This window comes from Euprymna scolopes, chromosome 9 (assembly GCF_053919585.1).
Source record: "Euprymna scolopes isolate OS-2025 chromosome 9, ASM5391958v1, whole genome shotgun sequence".
Taxonomy (NCBI): Eukaryota; Metazoa; Mollusca; class Cephalopoda; order Sepiida; family Sepiolidae; genus Euprymna; species Euprymna scolopes.
Window position 1 is genome coordinate 129,705,240 of NC_136490.1, and position 22,142 is coordinate 129,727,381.

Sequence of the window (22,142 nt, forward strand, 5' to 3'; positions counted from 1 at the left end):
TGACTGGATAGTTCGACAGAAACATGCCCGAGTGTGACAAGACACACCTGAAGTAGGTCAGAGGTTACATCGGCCGAAGCGTTGTGAAAACCACGCTCAAGATGAGAACAGTAGTTTGATGAATCCAAATATTACGAATTCTTCTTTTAATATTTGTAAATACCTTAAAGTTTCCACTATTCTGTTTATGCGGGGAAACTCTTCACCGTTCAAAGAACAAACTCCCAGCCATTACGTGCATGTCATTTGCTTTTCTCTTTTTACAATTGATCGGATTTTCCCAGAACAGCACTTTGAATTTGCATTTTGAACGTCATTAAATTTTGTTGTGCGACCTAATCAATTTCCCCAGATTCCCGTATGAGTATATGAGGGTAGGTGTGTGTATGTGTGTGCGCGTGTGTGCGTGTGTATAAATGTGTATGTATGGGTAAAGACATGTGTATGATTGTGTATGAGTGTCAGTGTGTGCTAGTAAGTTTGTATGAGTGTACGTACGTGTATGTGTGTATAATTGTGTGTATGAATGCGAGTATGTGTGTATGAGTGTGTGTATGTGTATGCGTGTATGATTATGTATAATTATGTTATAAAGTATGTGTGTATTGGTATGCGTATGCGTGTATGACTGTGTATATGAGTATGTGTGCGCATAAATGTGTGTATGTATGTGCGTGAGTATGTGTGCGTATGAATGTGTAAGTATATTCATGTGTGTATAATGTTTGTATAATTGCGTGTGTATGAGTATATGTATGTGTGCATGAGGGTGTGTATGAGTATGTGTATGCGTGTGCATGAGTATGAGTGTAGGAGTATGTGTAGTTATGTATGTGTGTATATGAGCATGCGTGTGTGCACGAGCATGTGTGTATGTGTGTGTGTATAGTCGTGTATGCGTGCGTATGAGTATTTATGTGGATGAGTATCTGCGTGTATGAGTATGCGTGTGTGTAAGTATGGTGTATGTATAAGTGTGTGCATTACAATGTGTATATGTGTGAGTATCTGTATGTACGAGTGTGTGTGTATTAGTGTGTGTGTGTGTGTGTGTGTGTGTGTGTGTGTGTGTGTGTGTGTGTGTGTGTGTGTGTGTGTGTGTGTGTGTGTGTGTGTGTGTGTGTGTGATACTGTTGTTTCGGTCCTTGGCAACGAGCAGGTTCACCGTTCAAACTCGTCGCCATTGTCCCTGCGACGAATGTCATCATCTCGGCTGTCCCTTTTCCGCGGACACTTGTCCTTTCGCGGGAGAAGAGATCGTCACTCGAAAGTTGAAAGGAAAAACAGAATAGAAGCAACTCAAAGAACGAGTAAAAAGAAGACGCTAGCTTTTTTTTTTTTCTTCCTCTTCTTTATGCAGCGTCGAGTCCAACTGGGAATAGTTAAGCTCGTTTGGTCTGGAATGTTTGTAACGCGTTTTCCCACGGGCGATGAATGTACCATGTTAGGAGATGGGAAAAGCAGGAGACACTGGTCGCGGATATTCATACCGCTCGCCAGAGAACATAACGACTTATTGTAGAATAGCAAATGATAACTGCCTTGCACGGCTTGAACTGAAATAGGTCAACAAGGTCGGGAGTTGCCAGTCAGGCCAATGATCTCTAAACACGTTTTTTAAGTTCATACGCATCTCTGGTCTTCTTCTATTTGTTTATTTCAACGGCAAAACTTTCATTTGTTTTATTGTGGGAATGGTAGAGCTGCGCGGGGAAGAGCGTCTAGAATCGAAGCAGTAAAATGAATTGGTCATTTGTATAACAATTAAGTGTAGAACAATTCACGTGTGAATCGATCGACTTGATTTTCATTGGACTTATCATATCTGTCTTTCCTGGAAAATTCTAAAGCGTCTCAGCAATTTTAACTCTATGCATTTTAGATGAAACTTTGCATATTCGATCTAAATAATAAAAAGAGATTAACAAAATTTGTGTTTCTGAATTTTTTAGATGAGGATTGATGATTTCGTATTATTTAAATTCTTCGGACTACTGTTCTCATCTTGAGTGTTATTTTCACAACGTTTCAATTGATGTAACCTCCGGACTTCTTCGGATGTCCCTTGTCGAACCCAGAAACCTTCTTTTGTGCAGATTTCTGAGTTCGACAGAAATATTCCTGAATTCTACACAAACATTTCCGAGTTTGAAAAAATACACCTGAAGAAGGTCGGAGGTTACATCGACAGCAACGTTGTGAAAGTAACACTCAAGATGAGATCAGTAGTCTAAATAAACCAAAAAATACGAACAAATTTTTGTATTTAGATTTTTCGGATTACTTTCACAACGTTTCAGCCGATGTAACCTCCAAACTTCTTCAGACGTATCTTGTCAAACTCTGCACGAAAATCTAAATAGGACTTTTTCATTTAATCGCAAGGGCCCATGGGATAACGGATAAAGTATGAGTTAAAATTCAGTTCTAAATGACATTTTTCTAGAGGTTCAATCTTCAGTGCGGACGATAATCAGAGCACAATTGCGAATTACTTAAGTCTTTTATCCGGTCATAGCTGACGGAATGAGAGCATGCTATCTACGTGAATGAAATAAAAGATCCCATCCGAAATTCCGTACATTCCCGAGTCCGACAAATGACACCCTAAGAAAGTAGATGTGACATCAGACGAAACATTGTGAAAATAACATTCAAGGTGAAAACAAGAGTCCGAATAATTCAAGTGATATAGATTAAACACAATATGAAGCTCTAAGAAAGCAACGCCTTTCAAGGACATGCACCAGAAGCAGAGATTCGTCATTGAATACTTAGCAAAATCGCATTGAGAATAGTAGTGCCTATGTAGAAGAATAAATTTCGGAGCACAAAAGGTCGCTCGTTTTAATGGCACCACTCCTGTCTTTGTGGCTCTTCAACTATTTTAGTTTAAACAAAAATAGGAAGTTTTAATTTTGGAATGACCCTTGTATGACAAAGCGCGCTCCGGATGCCCATGCACAGCCATTGTATGTCGCTGGCAAAATTGCATTGAGGATGTTGGTGATTATGTCGAAAAATGAATTCTGAAGCACAAAAGGTCGCTCATATTTATGGTACCACTCCCGTCTTCGTAGGCTTTTAACTGGGACGATGCTGGTGGCGGGGAGTTTACAGAAACGTGTCTTCTTGGATATAGGAAGAAGATTAAAGCAGTTTAGATTCTAGTGGTATGATGTAACATCGGCTGAAACATTGTAAAAATAAAACTCAAGATGAGAACAGAATCCCGAATAATGCAACTAATACAAATTATCAATCCTAATAAAGAACATTTGTTTATTTTCTTTAATCGTTTACACTCTTTATTTATAACTAGCCTGAGTACCCGGCGTTGCCCGGGTATTTGGAGGTGTGTGTTGAGCAAAAAAAAAATGTGGTAGTAGGCAGGCAGGTTCGAACCCGGGACGTGAAGGCGGAAAAGAAAGTGAAAGACAACCTGACGTCTTACCCCTACTCCATGACGCAACCGGAAGTTCGGAACGTTGAAATTAGTAAAGTCATCCCAACCGATACGATGACTTGTAAAATTGGCGACGCAAACAAAAAAAAACAAGCAAAAAAAACGACCCTCCTTGTAGAAAACTGCCCAGTTGAGTGTGAAGGAATTAATACTTTTAGCCAATTTTTCGATATTTGTCGTCCAAGGGGGTCAAGTTCAAGACGATATAAAAAACATGAAAATCCGTCGCCTCCGTCGAAAGATTTATGCAACAGATATTTATAAAGTTTCGTCATTTATCACTCTGACAGTGAGATTAAAACGTCAAATCTAAGTTAATATAATAGAATACCCTATTTTTTATATACTAACATATATATACTATAACATTTATATACTAACATATATATGTGTGTGTGTGTGTGTGTGTGTGTGTGTGTGTGTGTGTGTGTGTGTGTGTGTGTGTTTTGAGAAAAATAGAAAAACCGAATGAAATTATTAAAATAATCAACGTTTCGTCCCTATTTCAGAGGGCATCTTCAGGATATTGAAGTAAAAATACAAGAAAAGAAAAAGTCATAGACCATACGAAAAAGAGAAACAGTTTTTGAATCCGACCCATGTCGGGAAGGACAAACATATATGTGTGAATATATATATATATACTATAACATTTATATACTAAGCATTTGTATTTGATTGAAGTCATAAGTTTTACGAATGTACATATTCCTTTACAAAAGAATTTCCTCGTTTCTATTGTTTCTCAGTTCAATAATTGTTCTGAGTATAATAAAGCACATAGTTCTTTTATTTAGGAAAAGTAAAATCATCATCATCATCATCATCATCATCATCATCATCATCATCATCATCATCATCTCAGTGTATAATTATATAACTACTTATTTTACAACTTTGTTACATCTTATGTTACCGCTGTTACAAATTCGTCACATTCATCCTTTCCAGTGTTATAGCTATAACCGTAGTTGTTATGTTAAGAGCCTTTTGGACAGGAACAAAATCATCACCATCATCATCATCATCATCATCATCATCATCATCATCATCCGTTTGACGTTCATTTTACATTATAAAATTACTATCAAACTAGTTGATAGTCAGGTTTTTGTTTGTCTGTTTTTACTCAAGCCTGTTCTAATCACTTCCTCACGTGTTTTCCTTCGCCTTATCCATGTGAACTGACCATGCCACTTCAACAGTTATACATCTATTAACACAAGAACTCCAATACATTAATTACATTTGAACAAACCAATGAGGTGTCCATATAGTTATTATGTTTCACTATGTCCGATTAGACGAGAGTGCGCAATGACGTGAGCATTCTCATAACAGTTTTCTAAGCCTTGCTACTTCCGTGCTGCTTCATGACAAACTGCAAGTGTTTCATCCATATAACCATTATTAGAAGGTTACCGTACAGGGTGAATGGGTTTCTTTTATCAAACTTTTCTTTTAATCGATCCTCCTTTGCCTTCATCATGGTGAAGATCTCTGCATCGTGATCATCCAGAATATCAGAAGAGGGCTAGCAAATGCTACACCTTGCACAATGGGGACCTGAATCTGCGCAAAGTGTGGGCGTTTATTTCTATGAAGTATTATACGTATCTGCTTACCTATATTGTCAAGATTTAATCTATAATACGTTCGGGGTCATGGGACCTGCTTTTACAAAATACCCGAAACCCTTGGTCAAGAGCACCAACTGTTACAGGTCAGAGTCTCCAGCTAACAATTTAATAAAAGAAAGATCTTGTAAAAGTTAAATTTAAATAAAAATACTATAAAAAATAGTGCGGTATAATAAGTACATAAGCACTTATATACCTACCTGGTTATATTGTACTTCAGTTAAAGAAATTGAAGGTCCTCTTCTTGGACGAAGACTTGGCTAAGCTATGCGTCAAATTTATATCGGACGGCTCACTTGAGAATAGATGTTGTCTCTGAAGAGCTGCTATTTGTACTTCAGTACAGCGTGATTTTCCATTGACTGTGTGTAAATTATTTTTTTTCTTTTTAGATTTTTTTAAAATTTCATTAGACCAGTTGCTTCTACTACAACGTGTATAATCCTTATTTCTTTCGGGGACTATGCCATTTTCAAGTCATTCTTCAGGTCTTAATATTTTATATATATATATATATATATATATATATATATATATATATATATATATATATATATATATATATATATATATATATATATATATATATATATATATATATATATATAGCCGCTTTGATAAGCTGTGAAACAGCGAAGCACTACTGTATGTGGATGACTATATTGCTCCCTATCTTTGTTTGAGCATATTGGGAAGTGATATAAAAATTACCATTAGCATATTAAGCGATGCTCTTTGTGTAAATTTGGACAGTGGCAAATCATTCACTGCCCGCATAGTAGCAGCCGAATAACGCAATGCTTAGAAGCTCTGACCGTCATTTAGGCGGTCGGGTTTCGATCCTGACTGACTATATATAAGATTATTGAATTTTATTTATTTTTTTATTAGCGATTCCGTACTAATTTCTTTTTTTTTTTTTTCGCTCCCGGATCGTTTTTATTATAAGAAAGGAATTATTTGCCCTTTGTTTGTATTTTTCTCGTCGCCCACATTTTGGGACGTACTATTTTTTTTATTTTTTTACATATATATATATATATAATTTGTAATATAAACATAAAATTCCCACCAGTCGAATAGTGTACTTGCAACGCATATCCTTTTTCTTACTTAATCCAATCATCCCGTTGGATCATCTTAAAATGATGCCATTTCTAATAAGAAATATTAGTTAAAGACATTTCCTCTTAAGAGATGTGCTTTACATCGAAAATCCATGGATAAGGAAAGAACCTAATATGTCGCGTATTTCTTGTTTTAATAATAAATGTGTGGTTTTAAAATTCTATATTTTACTGCAAAAAATTTAAATATAAAACCTACAATATATATATATCGGAAATTTTACAGGTATCGGAATCGGTATCGGAATCGGAACAATTTGTGTCTTTTTTTCGATGCCAAAATCGATTCCTTTTTATTTGATTTTGTTTAAGTCAAAATCTTACACTGCTGGTAGTAATCTCTTCTCTATTCTTCTTCTATTCTTCTTCTATCCTTCTTCTATTCTTCTATTCTATCTATTCTTCTATCTTCTATCTTCTATCTTCTATCTATCTATCTTCTATCTATCTTTCTTTCTATCTATTCTATCTTCTTCTATTCTTCTATTCTTCTATATAAATAAAATGAACTCATTTTTTCCCGCGGATTTTGACCTTAATAGGATTAAAAATCAAGATATTTCATGCAAATATAATATGCACAAACGGCAGAACAATATCTGAGGTGTGTTATAGACTTATTATTTCTCAAATTCCTCGATAATCTTAGATTTCTATACTTTTTCTGCTAAGAAGTCACGGCCAAAATCGGTTAAGATCAATGGAAGTGGTAAAATATTTTCTCTATAATAAATTCCTCCTCCCCCTGCCACCACTTAACACCGTTTGGGGATCATTCACAAGGAACAGTTGAGAAGAGAACACCGGTTTGGCTTCGTAGTTCTTTCATGTGAAGTTATTTAAAATCACTAAACTAAGCTGCAGTGCTCTGTGGCGTAGTGGTTAGCGTGCTGGACAATTCACATTATATTTTCACGTTCGCGCCGACCTACCGTAGTCGTTCTTTTTTGTTTGTTTTTTTTTTTTGCCTAAACAACTGGAATGGACTTTTCTTGGTGGCCGAACTGTTTACGTTGCAGATGTTTGTTTTTTTTTTTTCACACTTTATTTTCCTACTTTTACTCATGACTCCGGGTTTGATCCTTCCTACTTACCTACCACAAGATTTATTCAACCCCCCCCCCCCGTCCCGGAAACCAACACTCGGGCAACGCCGGGTACCCCCGCTAGTAATCTTCTTTCTTTCTATTCTATTCTATATAAATAAAATGAAATGAACTCATTTTTTCCAGTCTGATTTTGACCTTAATAGGATTAAAAATCAGGATATTTCATGCAAATATAATATGCACAAACGGCAGAACAATATCTGAGGTGTGTTATAGGCTTATTATTTCTCAAATTCCTCGATAATCTTAGATTTCTATACTTTTTCTGCTGAGAAGTCACGGCCAAAATCGGTTAAGATCAATGGAAGTGGTAAAATATTTTCTCTATAATAAATTCCTCCTCCCCCTGCCACCACTTAACACCGTTTGGGGATCGTTCACAAGGAACAGTTGAGAAGAGAACACCGGTTTGGCTTCGTAGTTCTTTCATGTGAAGTTATTTAAAATCACTAAACTAAGCTGCAGTGCTCTGTGGCGTAGTGGTTAGCGTGCTGGACAATTCACATTATATTTTCACATTCGCGCCGACCTACGTAGTCGTTTTTTTTTGTTTTTTTTTTTGCCTAAACAACTGGAATGGACTTTTCTTGGTGGCCGAACTGTTAACGTTGCAGATGTTTTTTTGTTTTTCTTCACACTTTATTTTCCTACTTTTACTCATGACTCCGGGTTTGATCCTTTCAACTTACCTACCATGAGATTTTTTCAACCCCCCATCCCGGAAACAAACACTCGGGCAATGCCGGGTACCCCCGCTAGTAATCTTCTTTCTTTCTATTCTTCTATATAAATAAAATGAATTCATTTTTTCGCGTCGGATTTTGACCTTAATAGGATTAAAAATCAAGATATTTCATGCAAATATTATATGCACAAACGGCAGAACAATATCTGAGGTGTGTTATAGGCTTATTATTTCTCAAATTCCTCGATAATCTTAGATTTCTATACTTTTTCTGCTAAGAAGTCACGGCAAAAATCGGGTAAGATCAATGGAAGTGGTAAAATATTTTCTCTCTAATAAATTCCTCCTCCCCCTGCCACCACTTAACACCGTTTGGGGATCGTTCACAAGGAACAGTTGAGAAGAGAACACCGGTTTGGCTTCGTAGTTCTTTCATGTGAAGTTATTTAAAATCACTAAACTAAGCTGCAGTGCTCTGTGGCGTAGTGGTTAGCGTGCTGGACAATTCACATTATATTTTCACGTTCGCGCCGACCTACCGTAGTCGTTTTTTTTTTTGTTTTTTTTTTGCCTAAACAACTGGAATGGACTTTTCTTTGTGGCCGAACTGTTAACGTTGCAGATGTTTTTTTTGTTTTTTTTTCACACTTTATTTTCCTACCTTTACTCATGACTCCGGGTTTGATCCTTCCTACTTACCTACCATAAGATTTTTTCAACCCCCCCCCCCCGTCCCGGAAACAAACACTCGGGCAACGCCGGGTACCCCCGCTAGTAATCTTCTTTCTTTTTTCTATATAAATAAAATGAACTCATTTTTTCCAGTCGGATTTTGACCTTAATAGGATTAAAAATCAAGATATTTCATGCAAATATTATATGCACAAACGGCAGAACAATATCTGAGGTGTGTTATAGGCTTATTATTTCTCAAATTCCTTGATAATCTTATATTTCTATACTTTTTCTGCTAAGAAGTCACGGCCAAAATCGGTTAAGATCAATGGAAGTGGTAAAATAATGTCTCTCTAATAAATTCCTCCTCCCCCTGCCACCACTTAACACTGTTTGGGGATCGTTCACAAGGAACAGTTGAGAAGAGAACACCGGTTTGGCTTCGTAGTTCTTTCATGTGAAGTTATTTAAAATCACTAAACTAAGCTGCAGTGCTCTGTGGCATAGTGGTTAGCGTGCTGGACAATTCACATTATATTTTCACGTTCGCGCCGACCTACCGTATTCGTTTTTTTTTTTTTTTTTTTGCCTAAACAACTGGAATGGACTTTTCTTGGTGGCCGAACTGTTAACGTTGCAGATGTTTTTGTTTTTTTTCACACTTTATTTTCCTACTTTTACTCATGACTCTGGGTTTGATCCTTCCTACTTACCTACCATAAGATTTTTTTCACCCCCCCCCCGTCCCGGAAACAAACACTCGGGCAACGCCGGGTACCCCCGCTAGTAATCTTTTTTCTTTCTATTCTATATAAATAAAATGAACTCATTTTTTCACGTCGGATTTTGACCTTAATAGGATTAAAAATCAAGATATTTCATGCAAATATTATATGCACAAACGGCAGAACAATATCTGAGGTGTGTTATAGGCTTATTATTTCTCAAATTCCTCGATAATCTTAGATTTCTATACTTTTTCTGCTAAGAAGTCACGGCCAAAATCGGTTAAGATCAATGGAAGTGGTAAAATATTTTCTCTCTAATAAATTCCTCCTCCCCCTGCCACCACTTACACCGTTTGGGGATCGTTCACAAGGAACAGTTGAGCAGAGAACACCGGTTTGGCTTCGTAGTTCTTTCATGTGAAGTTATTTAAAATCACTAAACTAAGCTGCAGTGCTCTGTGGCGTAGTGGTTAGCGTGCTGGACAATTCACATTATATTTTCACGTTCGCACCGACCTACCGTATTCGTTTTTTTTTTGTTTTTTTTTTTTTGCCGTAACAACTGGAATGGACTTTTCTTGGTGGCCGAACTGTTAACGTTGCAGATATTTTTTTTTGTTTTTTGTTTCAAACTTTATTTTCCTACTTTTACTCATGACTCTGGGTTTGATCCTTCCTACTTACCTACCATAAGATTTTTTCAACCCCCCCGCGTCCCGGAAACCAACACTCGGGCAACGCCGTGTACCCCCGCTAGTAATCTTCTTTCTTTCTATTCTATATAAATAAAATGAACTCATTTCTTCCCGTCGGATTTTGACCTTAATAGGATTAAAAATCAAGATATTTCATGCAAATATAATATGCACAAACGGCAGAACAATATCTGAGGTGTGTTATAGGCTTATTATTTCTCAAATTCCTCGATAATCTAAGATTTCTATACTTTTTCTGCTGAGAAGTCACGGCCAAAATCGGTTAAGATCAATGGAAGTGGTAAAATATTTTCTCTCTAATAAATTCCTCCTCCCCCTGCCACCACTTAACACCGTTTGGGGATCGTTCACAAGGAACAGTTGAGAAAATAACACCGGTTTGGCTTTGTAGTTCTTTCATGTGAAGTTATTTAAAATCACTAAACTAAGCTGAAGTGCTCTGTGGCGTAGTGGTTAGCGTGCTGGACAATTCACATTATATTTTCACGTTCGCGCCGACCTACCGTAGTCGTTTTTTTTTGTTTTTTTTTTGCCTAAACAACTGGAATGGACTTTTCTTGGTGGCCGAACTGTTAACGTTGCAGATGTTTTTTTGTTTTTTTTTCACACTTTATTTTCCTACTTTTACTGATGACTCCGGGTTTGATCCTTCCTACTTACCTACCATAAGATTTTTTTCAATCCCCCCCGTCCCGGAAACAAACACTCGGGCAACGCCGGGTACCCCCGCTAGTAATCTTCTTTCTTTTTTCTATATAAATAAAATGAACTCATTTTTTCACGTCGGATTTCGACCTTAATAGGATTAAAAATCAAGATATTTCATGCAAATATTATATGCACAAACGGCAGAACAATATCTGAGGTGTGTTATAGGCTTATTATTTCTCAAATTCCTCGATAATCTTAGATTTCTATACTTTTTCTGCTGAGAAGTCACGGCCAAAATCGGTTAAGATCAATGGAAGTGGTAAAATATTTTCTCTATAATAAATTCCTCCTCCTCCTGCCACCACTTAACACCGTTTGGGGATCGTTCACAAGGAACAGTTGAGAAGAGAACACCGGTTTGGCTTTGTAGTTCTTTCATGTGAAGTTATTTAAAATCACTAAACTAAGCTGCAGTGCTCTGTGGCGTAGTGGTTAGCGTGCTGGACAATTCACATTATATTTTCACATTCGCGCCGACCTACCGTAGTAGATTTTTTTTTTTTTTTTTTTTTTTTGCCTAAACAACTGGAATGGACTTTTCTTGGTGGCCGAACTGTTAACGTTGCAGATGTTTTTTTGGTTTTTTTCACACTTTATTTTCCTACTTTTACTCATGACTCCGGGTTTGATCCTTCCTACTTACCTACCATAAGATTTTTTCAACCCCCCCCCGTCCCGGAAACAAACACTCGGGCAACGCCGGGTACCCCCGCTAGTAATCTTCTTCCTGTCTATTCTTTCTATATAAATAAAATGAACTCATTTTTTCCAGTCGGATTTTGACCTTAATAGGATTAAAAATCAAGATATTTCATGCAAATATTATATGCACAAACGGCAGAACAATATCTGAGGTGTGTTATAGGCTTATTATTTCTCAAATTCCTCGATAATCTTAGATTTCTATACTTTTTCTGCTAAAAAGTCACGGCCAAAATCGGTTAAGATCAATGGAAGTGGTAAAATATTTTCTCTCTAATAAATTTCCTCCCCCTGCCACCACTTAACACCGTTTGGGGATCGTTCACAAGGAACAGTTGAGAAGAGAACACCGGTTTGGCTTCGTAGTTCTTTCATGTGAAGTTATTTAAAATCACTAAACTAAGCTGCAGTGCTCTGTGGCGTAGTGGTTAGCTTGCTGGACAATTCACATTATATTTTCACGTTCGCGCCGACCTACCGTAGTCGTTTTTTTTTTTTTTTTTTGCCTAAACAACTGGAATGGACTTTTCTTGGTGGCCGAACTGTTAACGTTGCAGATGTTTTTGTTTTTTTTTTCACACTTTATTTTCCTACTTTTACTCATGACTCCGGGTTTGATCCTTCCTACTTACCTACTATAAGATTTTTTTCACCACCCCCCGTCCCGGAAACGAACACTCGGGAAACGCCGGGTACCCCCGCTAGTAATAAAATAAAATATAATTATTTATTGATCTATAAATTTCTTATAAAGTCAAAATTGATACATTACCCCCATACAAGAGTATTTTTACGTTTGAGAAAACATATGCACAGTTAACATGTGTTTTGATGTTTTTTGGAAAAATAACAATTCCATATATCAATATAAAGAGACCTATAAAGAATCGGATTTGAAATCGGTAATTGTATTTGAAATTTTATACAGACTCTTTAATTGTATCAGATCTGCGAAAAATATTGGAATCGTCCCATCACTAATATATATATATATATATATATATATATATATATATATATATATATATATAAGTGAAAGTATCTGTTTGTCTCTGTGTGTGTACATTTCCCTACGCAATACTTCTGTCAATTTTCAGTCCACAGACTTGAAGTTTCATATACAAGGTATTGACATTTGGGAAAATCTTTGTAATCCGTTTTCGGTCAGAATTCGGTTGTTCAGGAGTCAAAGTTCAATGATTTGACCTTTGAGAACTCTACAAAACTCCTCCGACAATTTTGGGTCTAAATACTTGAAATGTAAGATATAGGTTCCTTGGACATGTATCTAACTTAATAACCTGATTTGAGTCCAAAACAATAAACGTTAAGGAGTCATAATAGTGGTCAAAGTTAAAAAATTGGCCGCATTTTTTTTTGGGGGGGGGGGGCTCAACACTCACCTCCAAAAACCTGGGCATCTCGCCGGGCTGAAATGCTAGTATATATATATATATAGATAGATACGCAAATGTACAAAGATGAGGTAAGTTCGCTGCTTGTATGAGTAAAATAAGAAATTGTGTCTATTTTTGTATGTATTACAGTTGTATTTTGTGTCTTTAGCTATTTTGGAAATAATGTTTATGCGTGTCCAAATAATTAGAAAACGATCGCTACACTAACGAAATATATCTTATGATCTTATGATGAACCTGTTATAATATATTGTTATCTTGGTCATTGCGAAATTAAAATATATACACGGTCTCCTAATAAAATGTAAACACTCTTTAAATGACCACAAAACCAACATTTATTATAAGAAAGAAAAGGTTCATACATCAAAATACTGTGAACAAATGCAGAAATCAGCTAATTTTTTTATTACATTTATTGAAAGTGTTCAAATTGTTGGTCAGTGTGGTTCATGAACAGCTGACAACGCTCACTGATTGAATCGAAAACGTTCATAATCAGCCCAATTGGTATGTTGACACATCTTTCAATGGTTGCTTTTAACTCATTCATTGTAGCTCGTTTTGTGGTATAAACCCTGTGTTTAAGATGTGCTCATTCGCCCACCCGCCCTCAAAAAAGAGAAGAATCCATGGAAAGTGGGTCAAATCTTGTGAGCGTGGATAGTACTCGATGTTTCCTCTTCGTCCTACTCGTACCTATCTGTTTCGCAGGTGACTATCAAGATATGCTCTTGTGTTTTGATGATAGTGGGAAGTGCTCCATCCTGTTGGAAGTGCCATTCTGTATTCCTAAACATCTCTTGACATAGCGTATTCATGTAGCAAGCTGAGATAATTTAAAGAGTGTATACATTTTATTGGGACACCCTAGACATATATGGCTTGAGCATATTGGGAAGTGATAAACAAATTACCATTAGCGTATGAAGCGATGCTCTTTGTGCAAACAAATTGAACTTAGGTATTTGGACAATGTCAAAACATTGTTAATTCACTGCCCGTATAGCAGCAGCCATATAGCGCAACGGGCGGTCGGGTTTCGACCGTGGGTTGAGGTAGTTGCTTGTATAGCCGCACTGATGAGCTGTGAAACAGTGAAACAGTACTGTATGAGGATGACTATATATATATATATATATATATATATATATATATGACTATATATATATATGACTATATATATATATATATATATATATATATAATATAAAGATGACTATATATATATATATATATATATAATATAAAGCTGAATGCGCGCGCGTGTGTGTGTGTGTGTGTGTGTGTGTGTGTGTGTGTGTGTGTGTGTGTGTGGTCACGAATAGGTTTCTATATGATTGACTATTTTAAAAAACTGATTACATATAATGATAGAAGATATATCGAGACACAGGAATTGGTATCTTTGATCTGGCAGAACGGTGGTTCATTAAAATGGGGGGGGTCTGCGTTCGCGCCTGGTCCACAAAGTATGGAAATAAAAAAATTTAAAATTAAAAAAAAGCGTTTACAAGTGTTTTTGATATAGATGCACATAAGAATACTTTGATACGTATGTTTTAACTTAAATAGGGATGGTATAATAAAATTATGGGGTCTGCGTTCGCGCCTGGCCTCAATAGAATGGAAATAGGCACAAAGTTTAACAGGGTTTTTTAATATAGATCCACAGAATATTGTGATAAGTGTTTCAGTGTGAACAGGTATGGTATAATAATTTATGGGGTTTATCTATTTTATTTTTACTTTCATCATATTTTGCTTTGGTTTTGATACCCCCAAATTCAACCCAAATTTACAACCCTTCCTTTTCATAACCTATCTACTTTCATAAATCAGAGTCCATTTTCTGTAGGCTGCTTTTGAACCCAGTCAACGACGGGTACTTTTGCTTCTTCTCTATTTAAGGCGTAGTCGTTTGGGACAGTTACATTAATGATGAGGGCAGTCCTTTCGGGCTTATTTCAGATGCCAATATCTGATTTGATGACCCTTTCTTTGATATATCTGTCTGCCAGTATCCCTTTGTCGTACAACACTGTCGCTTTTCCATTTGTTGCTATGGATAAACGTTCATGTTACCGGATGTCCAGTTCCATGTCTTTGCAGATCTTCCGGTAGAGATATCTACTATGTTGTGTGTGTTGGGGGAGTGTAATGGTCATTCCCTGACGATCTTGCATCCAGACATTAAGTAGCTTGTACTTTTGTACGTGCGTGTGCGTGTGTGTGCGTGTGTGTGTGTGTGTGTGTGCGTGTGTATGCGCGTGTGTGTATGTGCGTGTGTGCATAGACGCTTCTAATTAATGGTAACAATTTAAAAGAATCAAAGCCGAAAGTTATCTGCCGTTTGTTGCTTTTACTTATCAGCTTTTCAGATATAGGGCGCGGATTAGTCTACAATTGATAAAAAAAAAGACGGCCAGATATATATATATATATATATATATATATATATATATATATATATATATATATATATAATGTGATTGATAATTTAAAAATCAAATTATGATTAAATTAAAAATCCGTTTCATAAGAAGGAACAACGACAAAATCAATTATTTGTACGATCGTTTTTATTGTGGCAGACATCAAGTTACGGACAATAATTATTACATATGGTGTTTTAATAAACAAGGTTTCCTCGTCAGCAAATATTGTGAAGGGTTTTTATTAAATGTAAAAGACACCATAAATAAACCTAGCATTAAAAGTAAGGCAGATGTATTCTGCTGTATTTAGATGGAGTAAAATCCTTTCTTTTTATGAATCCACTGGTATTTTTTTTTTTTCAGGAAATGAAAACACCGTAACTTTTGGTCCATTTTCGTAGTTACCTCGGCATATTTAAATTAGGATATTTACCTATCGAGCTTATTATATATCTAAATTACAACGAGCACTTTTTCTTTCCTGTATTTTAATTAAACTAGTAATTTCACTATTACATTAAAATACACTCTGCTCTGTAGACTATTGTTCTAATCTCCTTTAAATTATATATATATATATATATATATATATATATATATATATATATATATATATATATATATATATATATATATATATATATGGCCGGCTCGTTTTTCTTTATATATATATATATATATATATATATATATATATATATATACTTGCAGATAGCTTGCCGTTTCCTGGGATTCTTTTATTTTTACTTTTCCATACATGACGTCATTTTCTATGACGTCATATATGACGTACTAGCATGTGTATAAAGAAAGAGAGAGAGAGATAGATAGAGAGAGAGAGAGAGAGAGAGAGAGAGAGAGAGAGAGAGAGAGAGGTACATTTCAAATACAATCCAAATGTTGGGTCGTCTATTTTTCTCGCGAAAGTAAAGTGAACACAATCAAGGCTTCTTCTTAAATGAGCTTTTCCTGTTGATTGCTAGTCCTGTGTGGTTCTAGAGATTCACCATCTCTCTTTGAGAAGGAGTTATTTTATTGCTAAAAGCTGTAGGTGCCTCTACCGGGGGAATGCAGATGGGGTTGAGCAAGCAACTTTTGCAGGTCTGAGTGCTCTTCTTCGGGGGTTTCTGGCTCGTAAATTCCACTTTCCGACACTTGTGTCACATCTTCTGCCAAAAGAGATGGATAAATAACGTTAACTCTCTTGTTCGGCGTCGTCGCGGTGGTCGCTTGCTTCTAATTCGTTGATGGTTAAAAAAGAAAATTTGTTGTAAATTGATTGGATAGGAGCTTGGTTTTCCTGGACCGACGAGAAATGTCCTAGAGGGAATTGGGGATTTTTTTTCTATGAAGTAGGTTGATTGGCGCCTACAAAGAGACGATTTGAAAGAGCACCTTTTCTCAATGAAGCAGAAACAGAAACTACCATGCATATAATGTTTCTAACAGAGATTAAAACAGCATTTCTCATTTCAAAGACTTTCAAGATCATTTACGTTTTTTTATCTGCTTCGTCGGTTCGGTTTTCTTTCGACGGTTATTTTCCTATATTGTTTCTCCCTTCCTCGTTTCCGTTTTCTTTCTTTCAAGCAATTACTGTTGACTTTTGTTTTTTATCCTAAAATAAACGAGGCGCTTTTCGAATCCATTGCAGTACAATAATACATGCAAATGATATCTGTATCTGTTTGATTATTTTCAATCTTTAGAGAAAATTGGGTACCACCTATAAGGCTGGATGAGCATATAATTGTGAAGCAATGATTGCGCAATCCCAACCAACATCTCTTCTAAAACTAGACTACTTCATATCAACGGTATACAGAAATCAAGAACGACCGAAAACAATGCCTAGATAAGCAGAAATATAATACATCACCTGGTATTCTCAACTGGTCATCCATCCATTTAGTATTAACCAGACTACACATCACTTAATTTAATATAAGATAAACCTGTGTTTATTACTTCTGTACACTCCCGCTCTCTCTCTCTCTCCCTCTCGCTCTCTCGTTCTCTCTCTCTCTCTCTCTCTCTCTCTCTCTATCTATCTATCTATCTATCTATCTCCACATACACACACACACACACACACACACATATATATATATATATATATATATATATATATATATATATATATATATATATATATATATATAATTTAAGACGATAAAATAAATATAGTTATATATGAAATTATTCATAATTTCAATAATGAAATAACATAAGAAATTTAAATTACAGATAAAGAGAAATGCGGCATCTATCTTGGGATACATTAAGATGTGAATGGAAAATGAAATCGAAATACAGGAAATAAAACATGAACGATAGAGAAGAAAACAAAATGTAGGAAGATATTATGGCAACTACATGTCTAGATTTATTTTACTAGCGGGGATGGGGACGCTTGACTTCGCCCGGGCGTAAAATACGCTTAAATATGATATTTTAATCTGTCCAGATTTCGTATATAGAGTCGTAATTTCAAATATAATAAAAAATAAGTATTTTGAGGCCATCAACTAGAATCAATACCAAAAGCAAAATTGCAGTATTCAAAGCTTGTGACGTTACCACTGTATCAACGTGGTACGTATATCAACTAATTACAAATAAACTAAGATGAATGTACCAAATATATAACAATTTTTTTCCAATTTTTCCCCCTTTTAACCCCTTAAAAATATTTTAACGGGCTAAAGACCCATACAAGAACGGTCCATAAAAAGATCCAATCATTTGAGGCCTCTAACGCCGCTCTCCGACTTTTAGTTTCGGAAGAAATATACTTTGAAATTATGGCGATAGACAGACAGCTTTTATATATTTTATTAAATTTTCTCTTAAAATTATTATGTAATGCACCACCCTCAATGTTGAGTTTCATATATCCTGAAAAGTTCCTATATACACGAACTCTTTAAATCCACTTGCTGTGTGTACACACACACACACACACACACACACACACACACACATATATATATATATATATATATATATATATACACACAATCTTTTATGATTGTTTGAATGAGGAAGAGAATAAGGGACAACTTATCAAGAGTTATCTCCCTTTCTAAGGCGTAATCTCAAAACCAAAACAGCAATGTGCCTGTTTCCTTTGATCAAAGAAGAAACTGTGATGTAAACAGTTCATTGTTTTAATATGAATAAGTATTTTGATATTAATATGTTGCCAATTTTTTCACTGGTCTATTGATATTTTTGGAAAATGGGTTTGGTAAGATTCAACTTGGCCGATCAGGTGTAGCCGATTCGGCAGGGGAACGATTCGGCGTCAAATTGGCGTTTTGTCGCTATAGTCAAAGTTTCTTCTATACTTTTAAAATTAATTAAGTTAATGAAGATATTTTTTCGGTAATTTACCAGATAAGCCAACAAACAGCTATACGAAAAAAATATATATAGAAGAAATAAATGTTACCATAGCAATAAAAACTACTTAAAAACCAAAACAAATGAGCCAGGTAGGAATATAAAATTAACTTTTTTTTCGCGTCGGCAACATTTATTTCTTATATATATATATATATTTATATATATATATATATATATATATATATATATATATATATATATATATATATATGTGTGTGTGTGTGTGTGTGTGTGTGTGTGTGTGTGTGTATGTGTGTGTGTGTATGTGTGTGTGTAATTTTTTTCATTGTAGTCGTTTGTTGGCTTCTCTGCTAAATACCAATTTTTTCTTTGAAGAAAATTGAAATATAAATTATCAAAAGGAAAAAATTAATTTGATTTTATAAAAGAACTTAAAAATAGCCGTGTTTGTTTAAAACCCAACACAAAAACAAGCAACAACACTCAGTCGTCAACAACGAGATTATATTTTCATATTGCTTTTCTTAATTAAAAAAAAAAGCTTTAAAATATTTGAAATTTTTAATGCTTAAAAATAATTGTAAGATAATTATCCAAAAAGAGATTTAAAGTGATACAAAAAAATACTTCGAATCGTGTTTATTTAAAACACAAAACAAAAGCAGACAACATTCAATCGTCAATAACGAGATTATATTTTCATATTGTTTCTTTTAATATGAAAAAGGACTTTGCAATAACTGAGTTTATTTAAAGCACAACACAAAAACAGTCGTCAACAATGAAATTTTATTTGAATATTGTTTTTCTTAATTTAAAAAAGAAATAAAAATATATTTTTAAAATTTTTAATCTTTAAAAAGTTAATTAGAAAATAATATTTTGCAAAAATATATTTTTTCTTAAAAACTCTTAAAGTGATATATTTTAATAATTTTTTTTCTTTATTTAAGAAAAAAAGTTATAAATTCTTTATAAAAATGTGACTGGTGTGGTCGACGCTGAATCATCCCTCCGCCGAATCGACCCTCCGCCGAATGCCCTCCGCCGAATCGGCCATGCCGTTGAATCGGCTGAGCTAAATCGACCAAGCCGAAAAGGCGACGTCGAATCGACCACGCCAAAACGCCCTACTCCCTTGAAAAATATAACATCTTTCTAAGTCATTATTTTATGGATCGGGTAGTCTACTTCATTTAAGTTCTTGCCTTGCAAGACAAACACAGTGGTATAATTAACAAAAAGTATATTAGCTAAAGTCTGCGACAGAAGTACACGTTATGGTTCTAGTGACCATAACTGCCACAAATTGCGATTCAATAAGATGTTAGATGTATTCACTAAGTCCAAGATTCATAAAATATGCATTTAAGCTTGCTACATCACAATTTATACCCTGAGAATTAAAAATTTATAAACCGTAAACAAAAAAGAAATAAAATGATAAAGGTTATAGCAGGAGTGCAGAAGAGTATCCATGCATTACTGGGCAATACTGGGTTGGCCTTTTACTACATTCTAATAATGTCCTTTCATCAAGAAGAGTATATACAACCCTCGCACTGTCAATCACCATAAACTCACATTTATGATGTTGATTTTTAACCTAGTGAAAATAGAAAGTGTCGGTGGTCAATTGGTTAGCGATTGACGACCTTGCTGTTCCAAGTTCGAATCCAGTTTGTTTCACAAACGTCACTTTAACATAGAATGTTGGCAACCTTCCCCTGGTCTCTCTCGTAAATACTCGATATCTTCCGATTACAAAAATATCGGAGATACCAATGCCGATAAAAGAATATTCAGATGATGGTGATGATGATGACGACGATGATGAGATGATCTTGTAAAAATGATTCCCAATAATGATAAAAATGTTATTAATGTTTTATTGATTACTAGCGAGGATACCCGGCGTTGTCCGGGTGTTTGGTGGTATAAAAGATAAAAATAAAATGTGTTTCGAACCTGTAACAAACCAGGAGGCGGAAAAGAAAGTGAAAGAAAAACAAAAAAGGTTAGTCGGGAGGAAGGCTCGAACCGGCGACGCGAAGAAGAAGCGGAAAAAAGTGAAAGCAAACGTGACATTTTACCGCTATGCAAGGGAGACATAGGAAGTGGATAGCGTTTAAATTTAGTGATGTGAATCCAGACGTCGACTTGCAGAAATGAACGTTGGCTGGAGGCCAGTTCCGCCAACGTTTGTTTCTTCCCCACGGTGTTGAGGAAAATCAACTCCCCACAAAAAGGGGGTGTCCAAATGAATAGCAATTGTCTGATAAGAGGGGGTTTCCCCTAGATTGATCAAAGCTAATTGCTTTTTGGACGTCCCGACATGAAAAGCCGAGAAACTGGCGGTATTTATTTGCTTCCCCACTGGGCAAAACTGACTTCGTTTTCGATTTAGTTTCGCTTTTATACGAAAAACACGAACAAACACGCGACAGTAAGGAATAGCGAGAATATTGTAAAAGTCGCTCAAATAAAAGATAGAGACGATCTACGTCACAAATCGTAGATATTACAATCTAGGGAGTATATAAAAAATTGTAAGATATAGTAATCCCCCCCCCGAGACCCTTCACCCGTGGAAAAGCCTTTGCTGGACATACAAAAACGTGCGCGGTCGTTTTGTCTTTCACATATATATATAGAAGATTAATGATGCGTGATTGAAATTTGCTTGATTTTCTAATCTAAATAATAACAAATATTATTCTTCTAGGAATTTTCCCAATTATTATTCTTATTAGTAGGATATGAGCTCAATGTTCTAAGACTGTTCAAACACACTGTTTTATTAGGATTTTTTAGAGGCGGTGTACTTTCAAATTGACAACTCTATTTTCTTTTAGTGCAGATTTGGCAACTATCAGTTGTAAATGCCAGAAATTAATCTTTGGAATAAAATACATGTTTGTATAATAAAAATATTTTGCAATCTTTTTTTCCGTAATTTATTTTAATTTAAAGTTCGCTGCCTCTAAAATCACTCGATAAAAAAAATCAGACATCAAAAGCCAGTATATTGTTTGTATGACCCCTCTAGAGATTAGAAAGCTCGTTGTTTTCTGGTAAATTAATTTTAAAAAAAAAACAGAACATATGCATCTAAGTGGGAGTGGGTTTCTTTAGTAGAAGTCAAATTGAGTTGATATATTACTTCTCATAAATAAAGATAAAACATTTTAAGGACATGTTCAATATATGTATATATATATATATATATATATATATATATATATATATATATATATATACATATATATATATATATATGTGTGTGTGTGTGTGTGATCATATATATAATATATAAGGTAAGAAATGTTTAGAGTAACTAAAGAGGAAGTCTTAATGT